General features: G+C 35.9%; 1 protein-coding gene across 2 annotated transcripts in view; it reads right to left on the bottom strand.

Moving 5' to 3' along the window:
• The window catches only part of fbxo34 (F-box protein 34), a 28,692-nt gene that overhangs the window by 14,323 nt on the left and 819 nt on the right, over positions 1–13,550 (bottom strand). The window contains exon 1 of one of the 2 annotated variants that reach the window (XM_056476732.1): positions 1,755–1,862. The exons of the other annotated variant lie outside the window; for it this stretch is intronic. The gene's annotated coding sequence lies outside the window, so the exon portion shown is untranslated. Of the gene's footprint in view, positions 1–1,754; positions 1,863–13,550 lie in introns of those variants that run through there. 2 annotated transcript variants of the gene reach the window in all.

The following is a 13,550-nucleotide window of genomic DNA, read 5'->3' as shown; positions in this document are numbered from 1 at the left end:
ATTTTGTAAACATGAATTGTGCTGTGCATGTATGAATTTTATTTTGTAAATTTATCATTTTTGAGACTGATCTGGCTCCATATCTACACGCTACATAATGTGTCACAAATACACATTTACAGTCCACAATTGTGTAATCTATACATTCTGTAGCAACATGAGTATATTTTAGTGGTAATTTTAACCATGTGCAATGGCTACAAATGCTATGCCTCAAACAGTACATGAAACTGTACATTCCGATGAGATGGAGTGGTTATGGCTGTGATGCATTATGGAGTCTTATGTCAATTACAGAGTATTTTATGTCAAAATGAATTAAGTTGCGGTCGGAGAAGGCCCAAAGTTTTTGTCTTCCACCACTTACTGAGGTTTGGTGAACTCTGACCTGCAAATTTGCACAAGCATCAATTCATCCCAGACTGAACTCTTGGCTCAAACTCAAATCTGCATGGCTTGCAGAGTGTGAAGGTTATAAAGTAATTGCCCATTTTCAAAAGCCTAAATAGATACGGTATGCAGCAGCCACATGCAAGGATGCAATTCTAAGATAACTAGGCTATTTTATATAGAGACACAGAAACCTAGAATGGAAACAGGGAACAAAGACAATGCTGTGTGCAAGCTTTAACACCCTGAATTGGTAAACTGGGTCACAGCTAGGCATGGGCCAGTATAAAATTCTGATGGTATGAAAACCTTGGACAAAAAAAAATAATAAAAAAATAAAATAAAAAAAATTCACGGTACTACAGTATTGTGATTACTGCTCTAAAATATGTTCTTCTGGGTTAAAAAACAACTTTTATCCTATTGTACACAATATATTTTATTTTAAGAGACATTTAAAATACTTTGGAACAGTAAACATGTCAGGCTAAATAATTCAAATAAATCATTGACTTCTGCTGTCTTTATAAGCTTACAAAACACAGATTTCTTTACAACTTGAAAAGGCATTTTTGGTTATCTTCCTTTTCTTTGGATATAAAGAGAGTAAGCAGCTGCACTCTGCACTGTTTAGATGCATAGCACATAGGATGCACATAGCAGCATAGGATGTTGGTTTATATGCGATTTGTTTCAAAAATGTTTGCTGAATCATGTGCAGATCATTGATGTAGAGGCTCCTTTTCTGCTGGAGATACTGTTGCCCAAAAAACTAAATAAAATAATTGTAAAAAACCATCTTGAAAAAAATAAAATGCAATGCAACATACTGAAGGTCAAACTACAGCACTAATAATTTAGATGGACATAATCTGTAGCATAAAAATAAAGTAGCATTGATAAGTAATTGTGACGTAAAGCTAAACAGAACACATGGCACTAGATTACCCATGCCCTTTCCCTCTTCAGGGTCTAAAAAGACAGCCAATCAGTTTGTTTTCAAAAAGATACTCATGATGAGCAGATGAGAGACTAAAAAAATTTTTTTTAAAGATTTTGGAACAGTATCTCCATGTTCCTTCCGTAGGTCCTGAACGAAACTCTGACCAATAAAACGAACACTAGCTGAGCTCACCAGTAAGAACAAGATTACATGGTCTCAACGGAGAGACCAAAACAAAGCACAGATAACTTCATTTCCTCTTTCAGTCCATGTATTCTTAGTAGTAGCATGTTTATGCAAGCAGCTAACATACTGCAGGTTGTACCTTTCCTCAAAAAAAAAAATTACATATTTGCAATATTTTTCTCAAATCAGTAACTGCAATCTTTTTTCAGCTATGCATCTATTTAAATGTACTCACATGCATCAAAAACATTCGTGGCATTGTAAAATCCTCCGCTACGACATTTGCACAGTATTCCATTACAGAGAATAGCATGTACACAGTCTTCAGAGAAGCACGTGGTTTTGAGTCTGACTGACACCCTCCAGAACTTCACCTAAGTAAGCTGCGATTGGCTGGGACAGGAGGGCTCTGCTTACAAGCACGTGTGTGCTGCTGAAGGAAATAAACGCATGTCTGATTACGAGCCAATGGGATATTCAAGATCTCAGCATGCCTATAAATGGCAAAGATAATCAATACTTTTAAACCATTGCTGAAGAGCAGGCATAAAGTGGAGAATCCTAAGGTAAAACCTACTATCCAAAACAAAAACATCACTGGACAATGCACATACAACATATTTTAATAGCATGAGAACTCCTCAAATCGCACTTCCTTCACCTGAACTTGCTCAAGCTTTTCCCAAAAACAATGGCACTCATTCAAGTGGAGAGGTGGGGCGGCTGCTGAGCTTACACAATGCCATTTCCAGACCGTCTAAAAGAGACCAGCTGCTACAATGGCTTTCATAGATCCTTCCAGATCTCGGACGCCGTAAAAACCTAAGAATGTAAATCAAAGAAGCACAGATCTCTCACGGTACAAAGCCAAACTACTTCTACAAACAGAGAACTCTTTGAGCTGGCCGAAAATGTCTTTGAGGATTTCTGCCAAACCAAAATAAATAATGTAAATTGTACGTGGTATACGTCCCAACTTTTAAAATATTACACAAAGTATGTAAAAGTATTTCTAAAAAAAAAAAAAAAAAAAAAAAAAAAAAATGGCATGCAAAACAGAATGGATATCAAACACAAATACTGCATTGCTGTCAAATGTCCTCACTGAATGCTTAAGCAAGCAACTTAATCACATTCAAATTAGACTTTCCGTCAGTTTATACCATTTGAGTCAACAGATTCAACTGGAGTTAATAGTTCCAATGGCAAAATAACGTTGCTGTGAAATTAGGCAGACAAGAGTTTCTTACAGGAGACTACGGTTCACCCCCCGCCCCTAAAAAAACTACACTTTTTTTTTAGTACAACTTCCCTTCTTCAGAAACATTTAAGTCAAATGTGGTTTTCAGCTTCAAATCAAACAAAGGGCCATTTTTTTTTCAAAGCACTTGGCATATGGACAGAATTGGCTTTTATATTTGATTTGGTCCTCTGTCAAATCAAAGTGCTTGGGAGTTTTCTTTCCCATAACTTAGATGTAGATGGGTTGTGGAGCTATTGTGCAATGTGTTGCCTTCTTGAGCTGCCTTTCTGCACGTTCGAGTCAAAAACAAGCTGGAGATTATCTTTGCCCTCTTTGTTCATTGATTTATGATTGCTGACACAAATGCATGTTTGCTCAAGTTTTGTATTCAAAAAACTGTTTAGTTAGAAGGGCTGGGCAATAAAATCTGTATCTGTATTTATTGACCGAACAACATTGTCAATAACCATTTAAAAAAGGTTCGATATGAAGGAGCATGAGTCTTGGAATGCCAGTAAGCTTGTCATTTCCAATGGAGGCGCACAACTTGTACAATCAGAATAACACCACATGTGAAAATGAGTGTCGTATAGCAGCAGTGAGGAAATTTTGATTCCTTTTCTTGTGCATCCCAACTACTAGCCTCCCATCTGGAAGAGTTTTAAGCATAGGGGGTAATGTAGTCATTCAACTTCACATTCTGTAATGTTGCAGTATGTATCTGAATAATGATGGTTGGTTCCTTTACTTACTAGCTCATATTTGATTTTCATAGTTTGTGTCGTTTACAGAGTTTGAGGTTTACCATTTTATTAATATGGACACCTCTCAGGGCTTCTGGTAGTACCTAGAATAGCAAAGTCGAGTAAAGGAGGTCGAGCCTTCACATTTATGGCTCCTAAACTCTGGAATAGCCTTCCTGATAACGACTGAGGCTCAGACACACTCTCCCAATTCAAAATTAGATTGAAAACTTTAGTAAAGCATTCACTCAGTGCATCACTTAGCGGTATGATACATGAATGTGCTCCACGCAGATTTCTGCATCTCATTTATATACACTATGAACAGCAGCTACACTAATTATTCCATCTATTCTCTATTTCCACCTGGGCATACTCTTCCTGAGGCCCTCAGACTGTGCTGCTCTATTAATTCGATCCAAGACCAGCGACGAGATGATCCCAAGGTTTTCATATCATGGACCAGGTCGTAGCCTGAGCAGCTGTTGTGGTGGTCATGGAGGAGTGGAGAGCATGAGACTGTTCGCGATTCCTGTGACGCTCCAGGGACAGACGAGTCTTCGCAGAGGTCCAGTTCCAGCCTCCGGCGCCTTGACTGCAGCTCTGCACAAGACATTTGGCCAGAGGAGAAATGGTTGTGCCCAACTGAGCCTGGTTTCTCTCGAGGTTTTTTAATTCTTCACTTTCGCCAATTGGTGAAGTTTTTTCCTCACCACTGGCTTGCATGGTTTGGGATCTGTAGAGCTGCGCATCTATGGATTTGCTCTTCAGTGTTTGGACTTTCAGTAGTGATTGTAAAACCACGCTGAACTGAGCTAAACTGAACTGAACTTAAACTCTGAAAACTGAAGTACACCGTTTCAATTTACTATGATCTTCTATGTGAAGCTGCTTTGACACAATCTACATAGTAAAAGCGTTATACAAATAAAGGTGAATTGAAAACTTTAGAGATGTTGATCAACCTTTTGCACACACTTTGTCATTTAATTAACACATTTTATCTATCAAGCTTAAGAGTCTCTTTAACACTCACGTTTTATTATAAAAAAATCAGATATTTTGGTTAAATATTTTTGTTTTTGACTATTAAAACTATTTGCCTTAGTAATGTTGGTAAATTAATGTGGTTAATAAAAAAAAACCTAATATTTTCTAAACATATTGTTATTGTTATATTGTATTGTTAAAAAAATACTCAATAATTATCGATATCGAATGATATGAAACGTGGTATTGTGATTTTTTTTTAATAAATCACCCAGCCCTATTAGTTATGTCAAAACGAATCTAAATTTCATGTCAAAATTACTTGATGCCAAAGTCTAACTACTCAGAACTAAAATGGTTAAGCCCATTGAAATCAGACATCATGAGTAAAAACAAGCAACATAGAAGCTACTTAGTATAACTACATAGGTATAACTATGGCCAGACAAAATCTGCAGACATTTTTTGCTATTTTGTTAAAAATCTATGGATTTATGCAGAATGATTTTAGGAGTTTCATAAAACTTAAGTAAAAAAAAACAAAAAAAAAAAACAACATAAATCATTTTCAAAACCACAAATAAATCATATGAACATTTAAATATTATCATTATATCACAATAATATTAGTGAAAATTAATTTAAAAACTAAATAAATATAAATTTACACACAAGTAAACACATAGACTCAATGATGTGCTAAAAATCTGCGGATTTCTGAACGCGCAGATTCCGTGTGGGCCTAGGTATAACTCTGCATTTAAAGCAATAATGGCAATGATAAAAGTTTAATACTGCAAATGTTCCTTTACACCCCAGCTCAGGTATACCAAAATTTTTTTCCATCAATCAAACAACAAAAACAAACTCCAACAAGGGTAAATCAAAACCTTAAGATACCGAATACATTAATAAGCAATTTCACCATATGTGTACTTGTAGACCCATTCTGTGTTTGCAAATGATATCAGAAGATTTTATCTTATGGTCCAAGAACCAACCAGTCTTAACCACTGATTGAAGCCCTTCAAAAGAGGTCAATACAACAAGAACAAATCAATCCACCTCAAAGTCCCTAATGAAGACACCTCTGATTACCCAACAACCCCGGCCCTAAATTCCATATCTCTATATAAGTTCACACATGCAGTGTAATTGCTTCTGTGGCACTTTGAGTGACCGTCCATGATAAGGGTGTGTGCGTGTGTCCGGTTGCCAAATACTACGCTGACACCACACTAGGAATAGTTAGGTCAGGTCAACAAGCATATCAAGAGCCCAACCCAACACAGGCAGCCAGGACAAGCAGAGTAAAAACACAGCCCCAACATGAATGAGGTGTGAGACAAAACCTAGCCTTTGAACACTCTTTTCCACCTGAAACCTGATATGAACACACCTTGTGTAGTCGGCTTTCCAAGACAACCTTGTTGTTGCCATTATAACTGCTATCTGTCTTCTGTCTCACTCTCCTATTAAATCACCCAGTGTCATAAACGTCTGTAATGAGCAGACATGTGAACACAGCCGTATGATCTCATTAAGAAGGTGTGTGCCAGCTACACTAATGTTCTTAGTTGGACTGTCTGCGGAATGAGAGTTTAGCATGCACAAAAAGTAAGCTTGTGTTGTATGGTTGAGGAATTAAAAAATATTTTGAAGTACAAATGAAATAGGGGTCGAATAAGTTTTCAAAGAAATCTTACGTTAACAAAAGGATGCATTCATTTGATCAAAGTACTGTAAAGGGTAATACTTATAAAAAAAAAGTTAGAGCTGCACGATTGATGAGAATTTTCTCGTCCATTTTGTCATTAAATACGGTTCTGTAATCAGTAATAAATCTCAAGCACTTGCTTTCAGATGGAGCAGTGTTTCCCGTAGTTCACTGACAAGGTATGCCAAAAATCATGGATGATTTAATCTGAGCAATCCTCAAGTCAAAGATAATCATTTTGCAATTTGACCGGTTCACGTTGCTTCTCAGTGAACTATGGCCATGTCCACAGTAATACATTCGTTTATTTTTTTTCTCCATTTTGGCCTTTCCTCCACACAGAGACAGCGTTTATTAACAATCAATGTCAGTTTGTACTAGAGGTTGAATGACTTTAGATTTTTAAAAGTCGACTTTTATGTTATAAAATTCATAGAAAAATTATTTTCATAGAAGACGGAAAGTAAATAAACACAGCACCTTACAACTGTGCGCATGTGCAGTTCATGAACAAAAGCGCTTTCAGTCATTTTAGTGTGAATGACCATTTTTTCAGAAAGAATTGAAAAGGATGCTGTGGATTTTTTTAGACACTTTTTTTAGAAAATGCCATTTTCAAATTTATCCGGATTAGTGTAGATGTAGCCCATGACTGTGTTGCTGCAACATGGCACATGAAAAAGCCCATTTAATAACATTTCTACTTCAAGCTCACCTTAAAATAAATTACTATTTGATATAATATTACAGTGTTTAGCAGTCATGTTGACTCAAAGGCAGTTAAATGCAATGTTCATTTTTATTCCCCCCCCCCATCAATTTTACTGCGACATATTTGCAGTTTCAACAAAAGAGCGGCCTCTGGCCCTTTGAGGAGGTTTACTATGATTCTCTTTGAAGATGTCAATTAAGGCAGATTTATACTTCTACATCAAGTGCATTCGTATAGTCTGGCGCAGCCTTTATACGGTCGTGGCTCGCCGTGGCTGACGACAACGCTGACGTGCACCACTCGAAAAATGTAACCATAAGTCGCAACGACGCATAGCGCAAGCTCTGTGATTAGTCGGCTTGGTAGCTGTGACGAGTGTGAGCCGCGAGCCAGATGGAGCGAGTGTTTACAAGTGCCAAGTCCTGTAAAGGAGCTCCAGTTGGAAACTTTTATTTTGTGTTTACCTTATGATTAAAGTTGTTGCACGTCTGCCGGTTGCTGCCTCTGAATAAGCAAGTTTAGAAAAAACAAAACACCCTCAAAGAATCTAGACAGAGGAACATAAAAGCCTACTGCCCGCTAGTGTTTCGGAAGTGTTATTGCAAAGAAACACAAACAGCGCGCAGAAGTATAAATGCATGGCTACGCACAAGGCAAGCACTGTAGGTTACGCAGATAACTTGATGCAGAAGTATAAACCAGCCTTTAGAACCACAGTTTTAGCTGAATTGTGATAAATTTATTTTTTATTAATCACACCATTTATTAATAAAAAACTGTTCTTTAATTATTAATACAACTTTGAAAATTTACTAAAAAACAAGACTAAAAAAGTGAGGTTAGCTGGATTACTTCTTTACTATATTGAATATGACCCAATTATTCAGTCTATTAGTCATTCAGGCAAGCCAGCAACTAGCTGGATTTTAAAAGTATGTAGTTTAATACATCCCTGCTGTGCATTTCTGGTCACAAACAAAAAAACATCATGCATCAAAACAAAAAGACTTGGTAAGAAATATTTTGCTTGCATGCATGCATGCATTAAGACTGCAATATTAATTGTGAAAAAGAAAGGCTCTAGATTTTCACGTGCTGCTCGAATAATGCAGAGTGTGTCAGCCACGGCGCTAATTTTGCCACACAAATACTTCAAAGCATTGCAAGCTTAATGAAAAGCACACTAAACCTCACTTTGAAAAGGGGCAAAGCAATTCCAACCACATACTATGCCGGAGACCTGCCCACGTTCAAGACAAAAGCTTGTCCCAACCTGCTGGGTATTTCTTCCCTGCGAGTATTACAGCTTTCAGTGGTTTGCAGAGCGAGGCAAGATACACCTTTCTGCTTCAAACTTCCCTTCAGCCAGTCAGATGACTCTTGGCTGAGTGACCAAACAGGTTTTTTTATGCCATGTAAGCAGTCCAGTTGTCAGACCTCCATTGCATGAGCCGTAGGGTTCATAGTGTTCAAACAGGTGGTCGAGCCTAAATTTTTTTTTATGAAGTGTTCACTTGACTTGGTTCTCACAAAGCTGCATAAAAGGCAGACCAAAATGCACCACCAAAACAGGACTGCTACAATTCTGCACGTTTCAACATGACACCGGTTGCCTAAACCAATACTCGTGCTTGCCAAATAAACTTAAAACGCCTGCCAAATACACCAACCTCTTGATTGGCCTGATAATGGGAATTGTTTAAACTACTCATTAGATGTGGTATGGGACAACACACTAGATTTCAGAAGCACAACTAAAATAACTTGTCGCAACAATAAAAACCTAATTTGCATGTCATCGGTATACAATTATGGTGCGCCTCTGTAACACACAAACCCGTCTAACACTCATTTACTGGTCAGGCTGGTGTTGGACTTTCCGGGTTGTTTTTTAACACATGGAATTCTGCAACTCACAAGATAAGATTATAATCTAGATCTAATCTAGATATATAAAAACAAAACATCGTGACACCTAATATAAAATGACCTAAAAAGGAGCCAAATCTAAGTCACCCGTGTTCAACCAGATAACTAAAGGACAACAAAAAAAATTGTTCTGACCACAAAAGCAACATCTTCCATAAGGACATTTATCACGCCTGTAATAGCATGTACGGCCTGGTTTTGACATGTCATATAACAGCTGACCAGCAGAAGATAAAAGCCACTCTTTTCACTCTTGATCCGCAATTATCAAAACTGTAGGGCTTCAAAATACTCTTTCCACCTCCCCCCATTATGGAAAAACAAGGCTAGCGGATCAGCCCACTGTGGGGAACAACTGACCTGTTAAAAACAAGTCAGGCCCTGGATCAAAATTTGGCTTCAGGAAAACTAAATTTTCAACAAAAAAATCTATTACATAAAGACGGACTGATATTTTTTTGTTTAATCAGTCATGACCATGTTTCTACATGTCAGATAACTAATGAGAAAAACCTATTTCTTTGTATTGTCAATGAACGGTGCAACACTTTGGGTTTTGAAAGGAAAACTTATTCATTTTCCCTATAGGAAAATTGATTTTTTTTACAAACACTGATAAAACTTTAAAGACTGACCTCTTTTATTTAGGTTGAAAACATTAAGAAAAAATGTTGTACATACAAACTGTATTAGTAACTAAACACCAACCAAAGAACACCCACCCTATCCTGACAGAGCCATATACATATGCAAAAACCAATAAATAATAATAATAATAATAATAATAACAACAACAATAATAAATAATAATAAAATATTATTATATTTATTTATAATAATAAATACATTTTGTAAAATGCATAAAGACAATGACAGTTCAACACATTTACATACAATGGAAGTGTAAATATATTAAATCATAACAAACATAATTCACAAATTAACACAGTGAACTATCATTAAACATAGCCGATCACACTGAACGTACTTTTTGTGCCAAGGCGCATCTTTTGAATGGTTTACTAATGGTGCCTTGTGTTTTTGTCACTGCTTATACGCCCTGCACGCCTCGCATTTTTGCCGTTGCGCGCTTGCAGTTAAAAAAAGTCAACTGAGCAGAAAAAGCGCATTACGTCAGTCTTTTTCATTCTACAATCAAATGAAAGCAGAGGCGGGGTTTCTGTTGTGGTGACAGCAGTGTTATAAAGACGACTACGGAGACTTTTAAACAGAGGAGAGACTAGTGGTCGCTGTTTCAACTTATCCAGAGCTGTATGACTTTACAAGTCTTGAATAATCACAATATTATTAAATATTACAATTATAACAATATAAACAGCAACACTCGTGCACAATACGCAGATGATTCAGGGTGCTTTCTTACCTGTGGATCGATTTTTTTTTGTTCCGAAACGGGGATTAAAATTGTTACAATGCTTAATTTCATTCTTGGTGCGGTTCGCTTTCACAAACGGACATAGGCGAATAAACTCCCCCTTACATTGGTCAGAGTTTCATGGTTCATTTTTTAGAGTGCCGCTCAACTGTCATGTGTCCTTAATTTATGAAGCTTTACATTTCTCTATCCTTTTTATCTCGACCGTGTCATTCACAATGCTTCACGTGACCGTAATGGCACTTTCCACTTTAAACCTATAAACTAAAGCTGAATATATTGTTTGAGCGTCGACATCACAATGTACTAGGGTTGTCGCGATACCATTCATTCATCTTACGATACTTTACCAGCTAAAGTATCACAATACCAAGCAGTATTGCAATACAGTAATTTATAAATCAAATTATAAAGAAAATTGTCAGAAATACTATATTTTACATGTTATAATAGGCCTTGAATTTAATTTATAAATCTCTTATTAAATAAATTAGTTTTTGCACTTCACTTCACCTAAAATGTATTTTTTTTTAGATAAAAAACATTAAATACATTAAAATGAAGATATAAACATTTACGAAATAAAATTTCTTACAAAAAGAACATTTTTCCATAAAACTTTTCCAAAAAATTTGGCTATATGAAGTGGTCAAAAATTGTTTCAATGTTGCTATTTTGGGTTTTTCTTATCAGGTAACAATCCAAAATTTCACTCTGTGAGCCGCTCTTTTTAAGAGATTGTCGCGGTTGTTGTAGCTCCTAAATCATATTGAGAGGAACAGAAATTAACCAATTGAGATCAGAGAGCCTGCAACCTTAAAGGGCTTTAACACAAAAATGTGAGCATTTAGTGACTTTTCCACATCCAACATTATCTATTGTAGATAGACCGTTAATGACGATACTACGGTTTACAAACTAAAGTGGCATCTCCAGTATTTTGGAGCCATAGTATCGCAATACTAGCATAGTCCCGGTAAACCGTACAACTCCAGAATTGTACGAATCTGCAATAGTCACATCGCAGGTGTGGAAATATAAATTTATATAATCTATATATAACTGAAAAGTAGTTTTTAGGGTGTGACAGACCTTAAAATGTCTTGGTTTCCTGGGCCCTGACTGTCTCCAAAGTCTAATGCAAATTTCATTACTTTGAATCAGTTTCACAGCACGACTGTGTCTATTGTCTTCTCAAAAAAGTGAACTGGTCGGACAGTTTCTGTCTCCAGAACATCATTTGCACACTGGTTTAATGCTAAAACGTATCGTGAATGGCTATTTATACGCTGATGAGATCGGGGCTGGAAAGGCAATTTATCGTGCCGACAACACTTCATTTGCATGCTTTGTTTAAATTTGTCTCCACCCCTATGAATCACTGTCACTAAAATGTATAAAAACTTAGTGCATGCTGTACAATTGTGAGTTTCTTTCGATGACGCCACAGCCACGCTGAGTTCCTCTTTTTAAAGGATTCTGCTTTGAAGATAACTGAAAGTTCTCCCTGTTTTTTTGGGCTCGTCTTAGAATTTCACAACAGTTTTGGTGCAGTGAGCCAAACTAGAGAAATTCACAGCACAGGATTAGATTACTTATTAAATATTAGAATATAAAGATATTTTTATATTATTGTATAAAATGATTTATAAAATGAAGACCATGTTATTTTACATTTGATTTTTACATGGTTGTATTTGAATACTCAGACTCAGAAAAAATGCTCTGTTCTATGATTGCAATTTATTATATTTTATGAAGACACTTCATAAAACACTTAATCTAAATTATTCAAATCTATTCAATTATATTCATCTCACAGCAAAACAATCTCGCAATGTCAGACATTGCGATATTATGTTTTGCTGCGATATATTTTGCGAAATGAACACAATTTCACCAGATGGCTTGAATAGCTCCATTTGTGAATTTTTTTTAATTAATTTAGATTGGGTGGGTTGATTTAGTAAGGGTGTGAATCATGTATATAAATAAAGTTGCAAGAATAATTACAATAGAGCAAAGAAAAAGTTAAATAAACAAAGCTTTATGGTTTTCCAGGGAGTCAAACAGTATCCAGATACAGAAATTTATTAATGTAATGTAAAATAGAACCATATAATCTTCATTGTATTAATAAATCAGAACATTTTCTCTTCATTAAAGTTACAAAATGTTTTACAATATTGTGCGCGGATATTGTGCCCTTTAAAACGCATGCAAATGATAAAGTTTCACTCTGTTACGGTTATACGTGGCAATGACTTCACAAACATCATGCATTTCAATTGTTGATTGACTATAATCCCAACTTAACATTGAATATCTTGTGATGGGACTATTGCGCACACACACTGCGATATCGATGCTGAAACGATATATTGTGCAGCACTAAAAAATATTATATTTTCCTTTAACAGCGTTCATATACTGTTTTGTATCAAATCAAAGCTAGTAACTGTTGGGATTCTGGTTGGTTTGGTTTATGGCTTAGCCTATAATGCATTAAAAAAACCTTGTGGGAAAATTACATCTGGAGTGCTATTAGATAAATATGTATGTGACGTCCAAACTAGTCATCTTGACGTACAAACTAGACACCTAATATAAATCATTTTTGTAACTGAATTGTTCAAACCAACACCTTACACAGGAGCAAAGTTCAAACGTCCAATCAAGTTAAACATTACACGTTATTTGATTCTTCACCCCCAATAAACATGTTGTTTTCTCAGGTCAACTAATGCAAGTGAACACTGTATTTTGCATTCAAAAAGTAGGTAAGTAAGAAACATCTCTAATGAAGTGATGGAATTATATCTTCATAATCAGCATGCTGTTGTTGACATATACTAATAATAGGGCTAATGCCAAGTCTTAATCAGTATGCTAGGGCAAATTTTTATTTGTACGTTGTCTGAAAGACTTCCAAAAGGCTGAGGTAAAGTTGGTTTTATATTCTCACATTCGTTCAGTGACAACTTGTGGCATGCTCCCTATATCGTGTACCATGGTACGTTGAATATTCAGTCTGAAATCACAAGTATGACTATAAAACAACATTAGCACTATTTAATTGACTGTGAAGAATGTTTACTTTAATAGCTAATATGATTTCCCCATTTAGAATTTGCAAAGAATATTTTTGTGAAATTTTATTAGTAAAAAGAAAGAGAATTTGTGAATATAAAACCAACTTTACCCTAATGGCAGAAAGTAGGAAGCATCAAATATGGCAGAATGAAAACAAATTTCACTTAAGGCCAACAACACCGTATATCAGAGGTTTGAACTTTGTAAA

This window comes from Danio aesculapii, chromosome 17, assembly GCF_903798145.1.
Source record: "Danio aesculapii chromosome 17, fDanAes4.1, whole genome shotgun sequence".
Classification (NCBI taxonomy): Eukaryota; Metazoa; Chordata; class Actinopteri; order Cypriniformes; family Danionidae; genus Danio; species Danio aesculapii.
The sequence above is the reverse complement of the archived record's forward strand: the minus strand, read 5'-3'. Positions and strand labels throughout refer to the sequence as shown.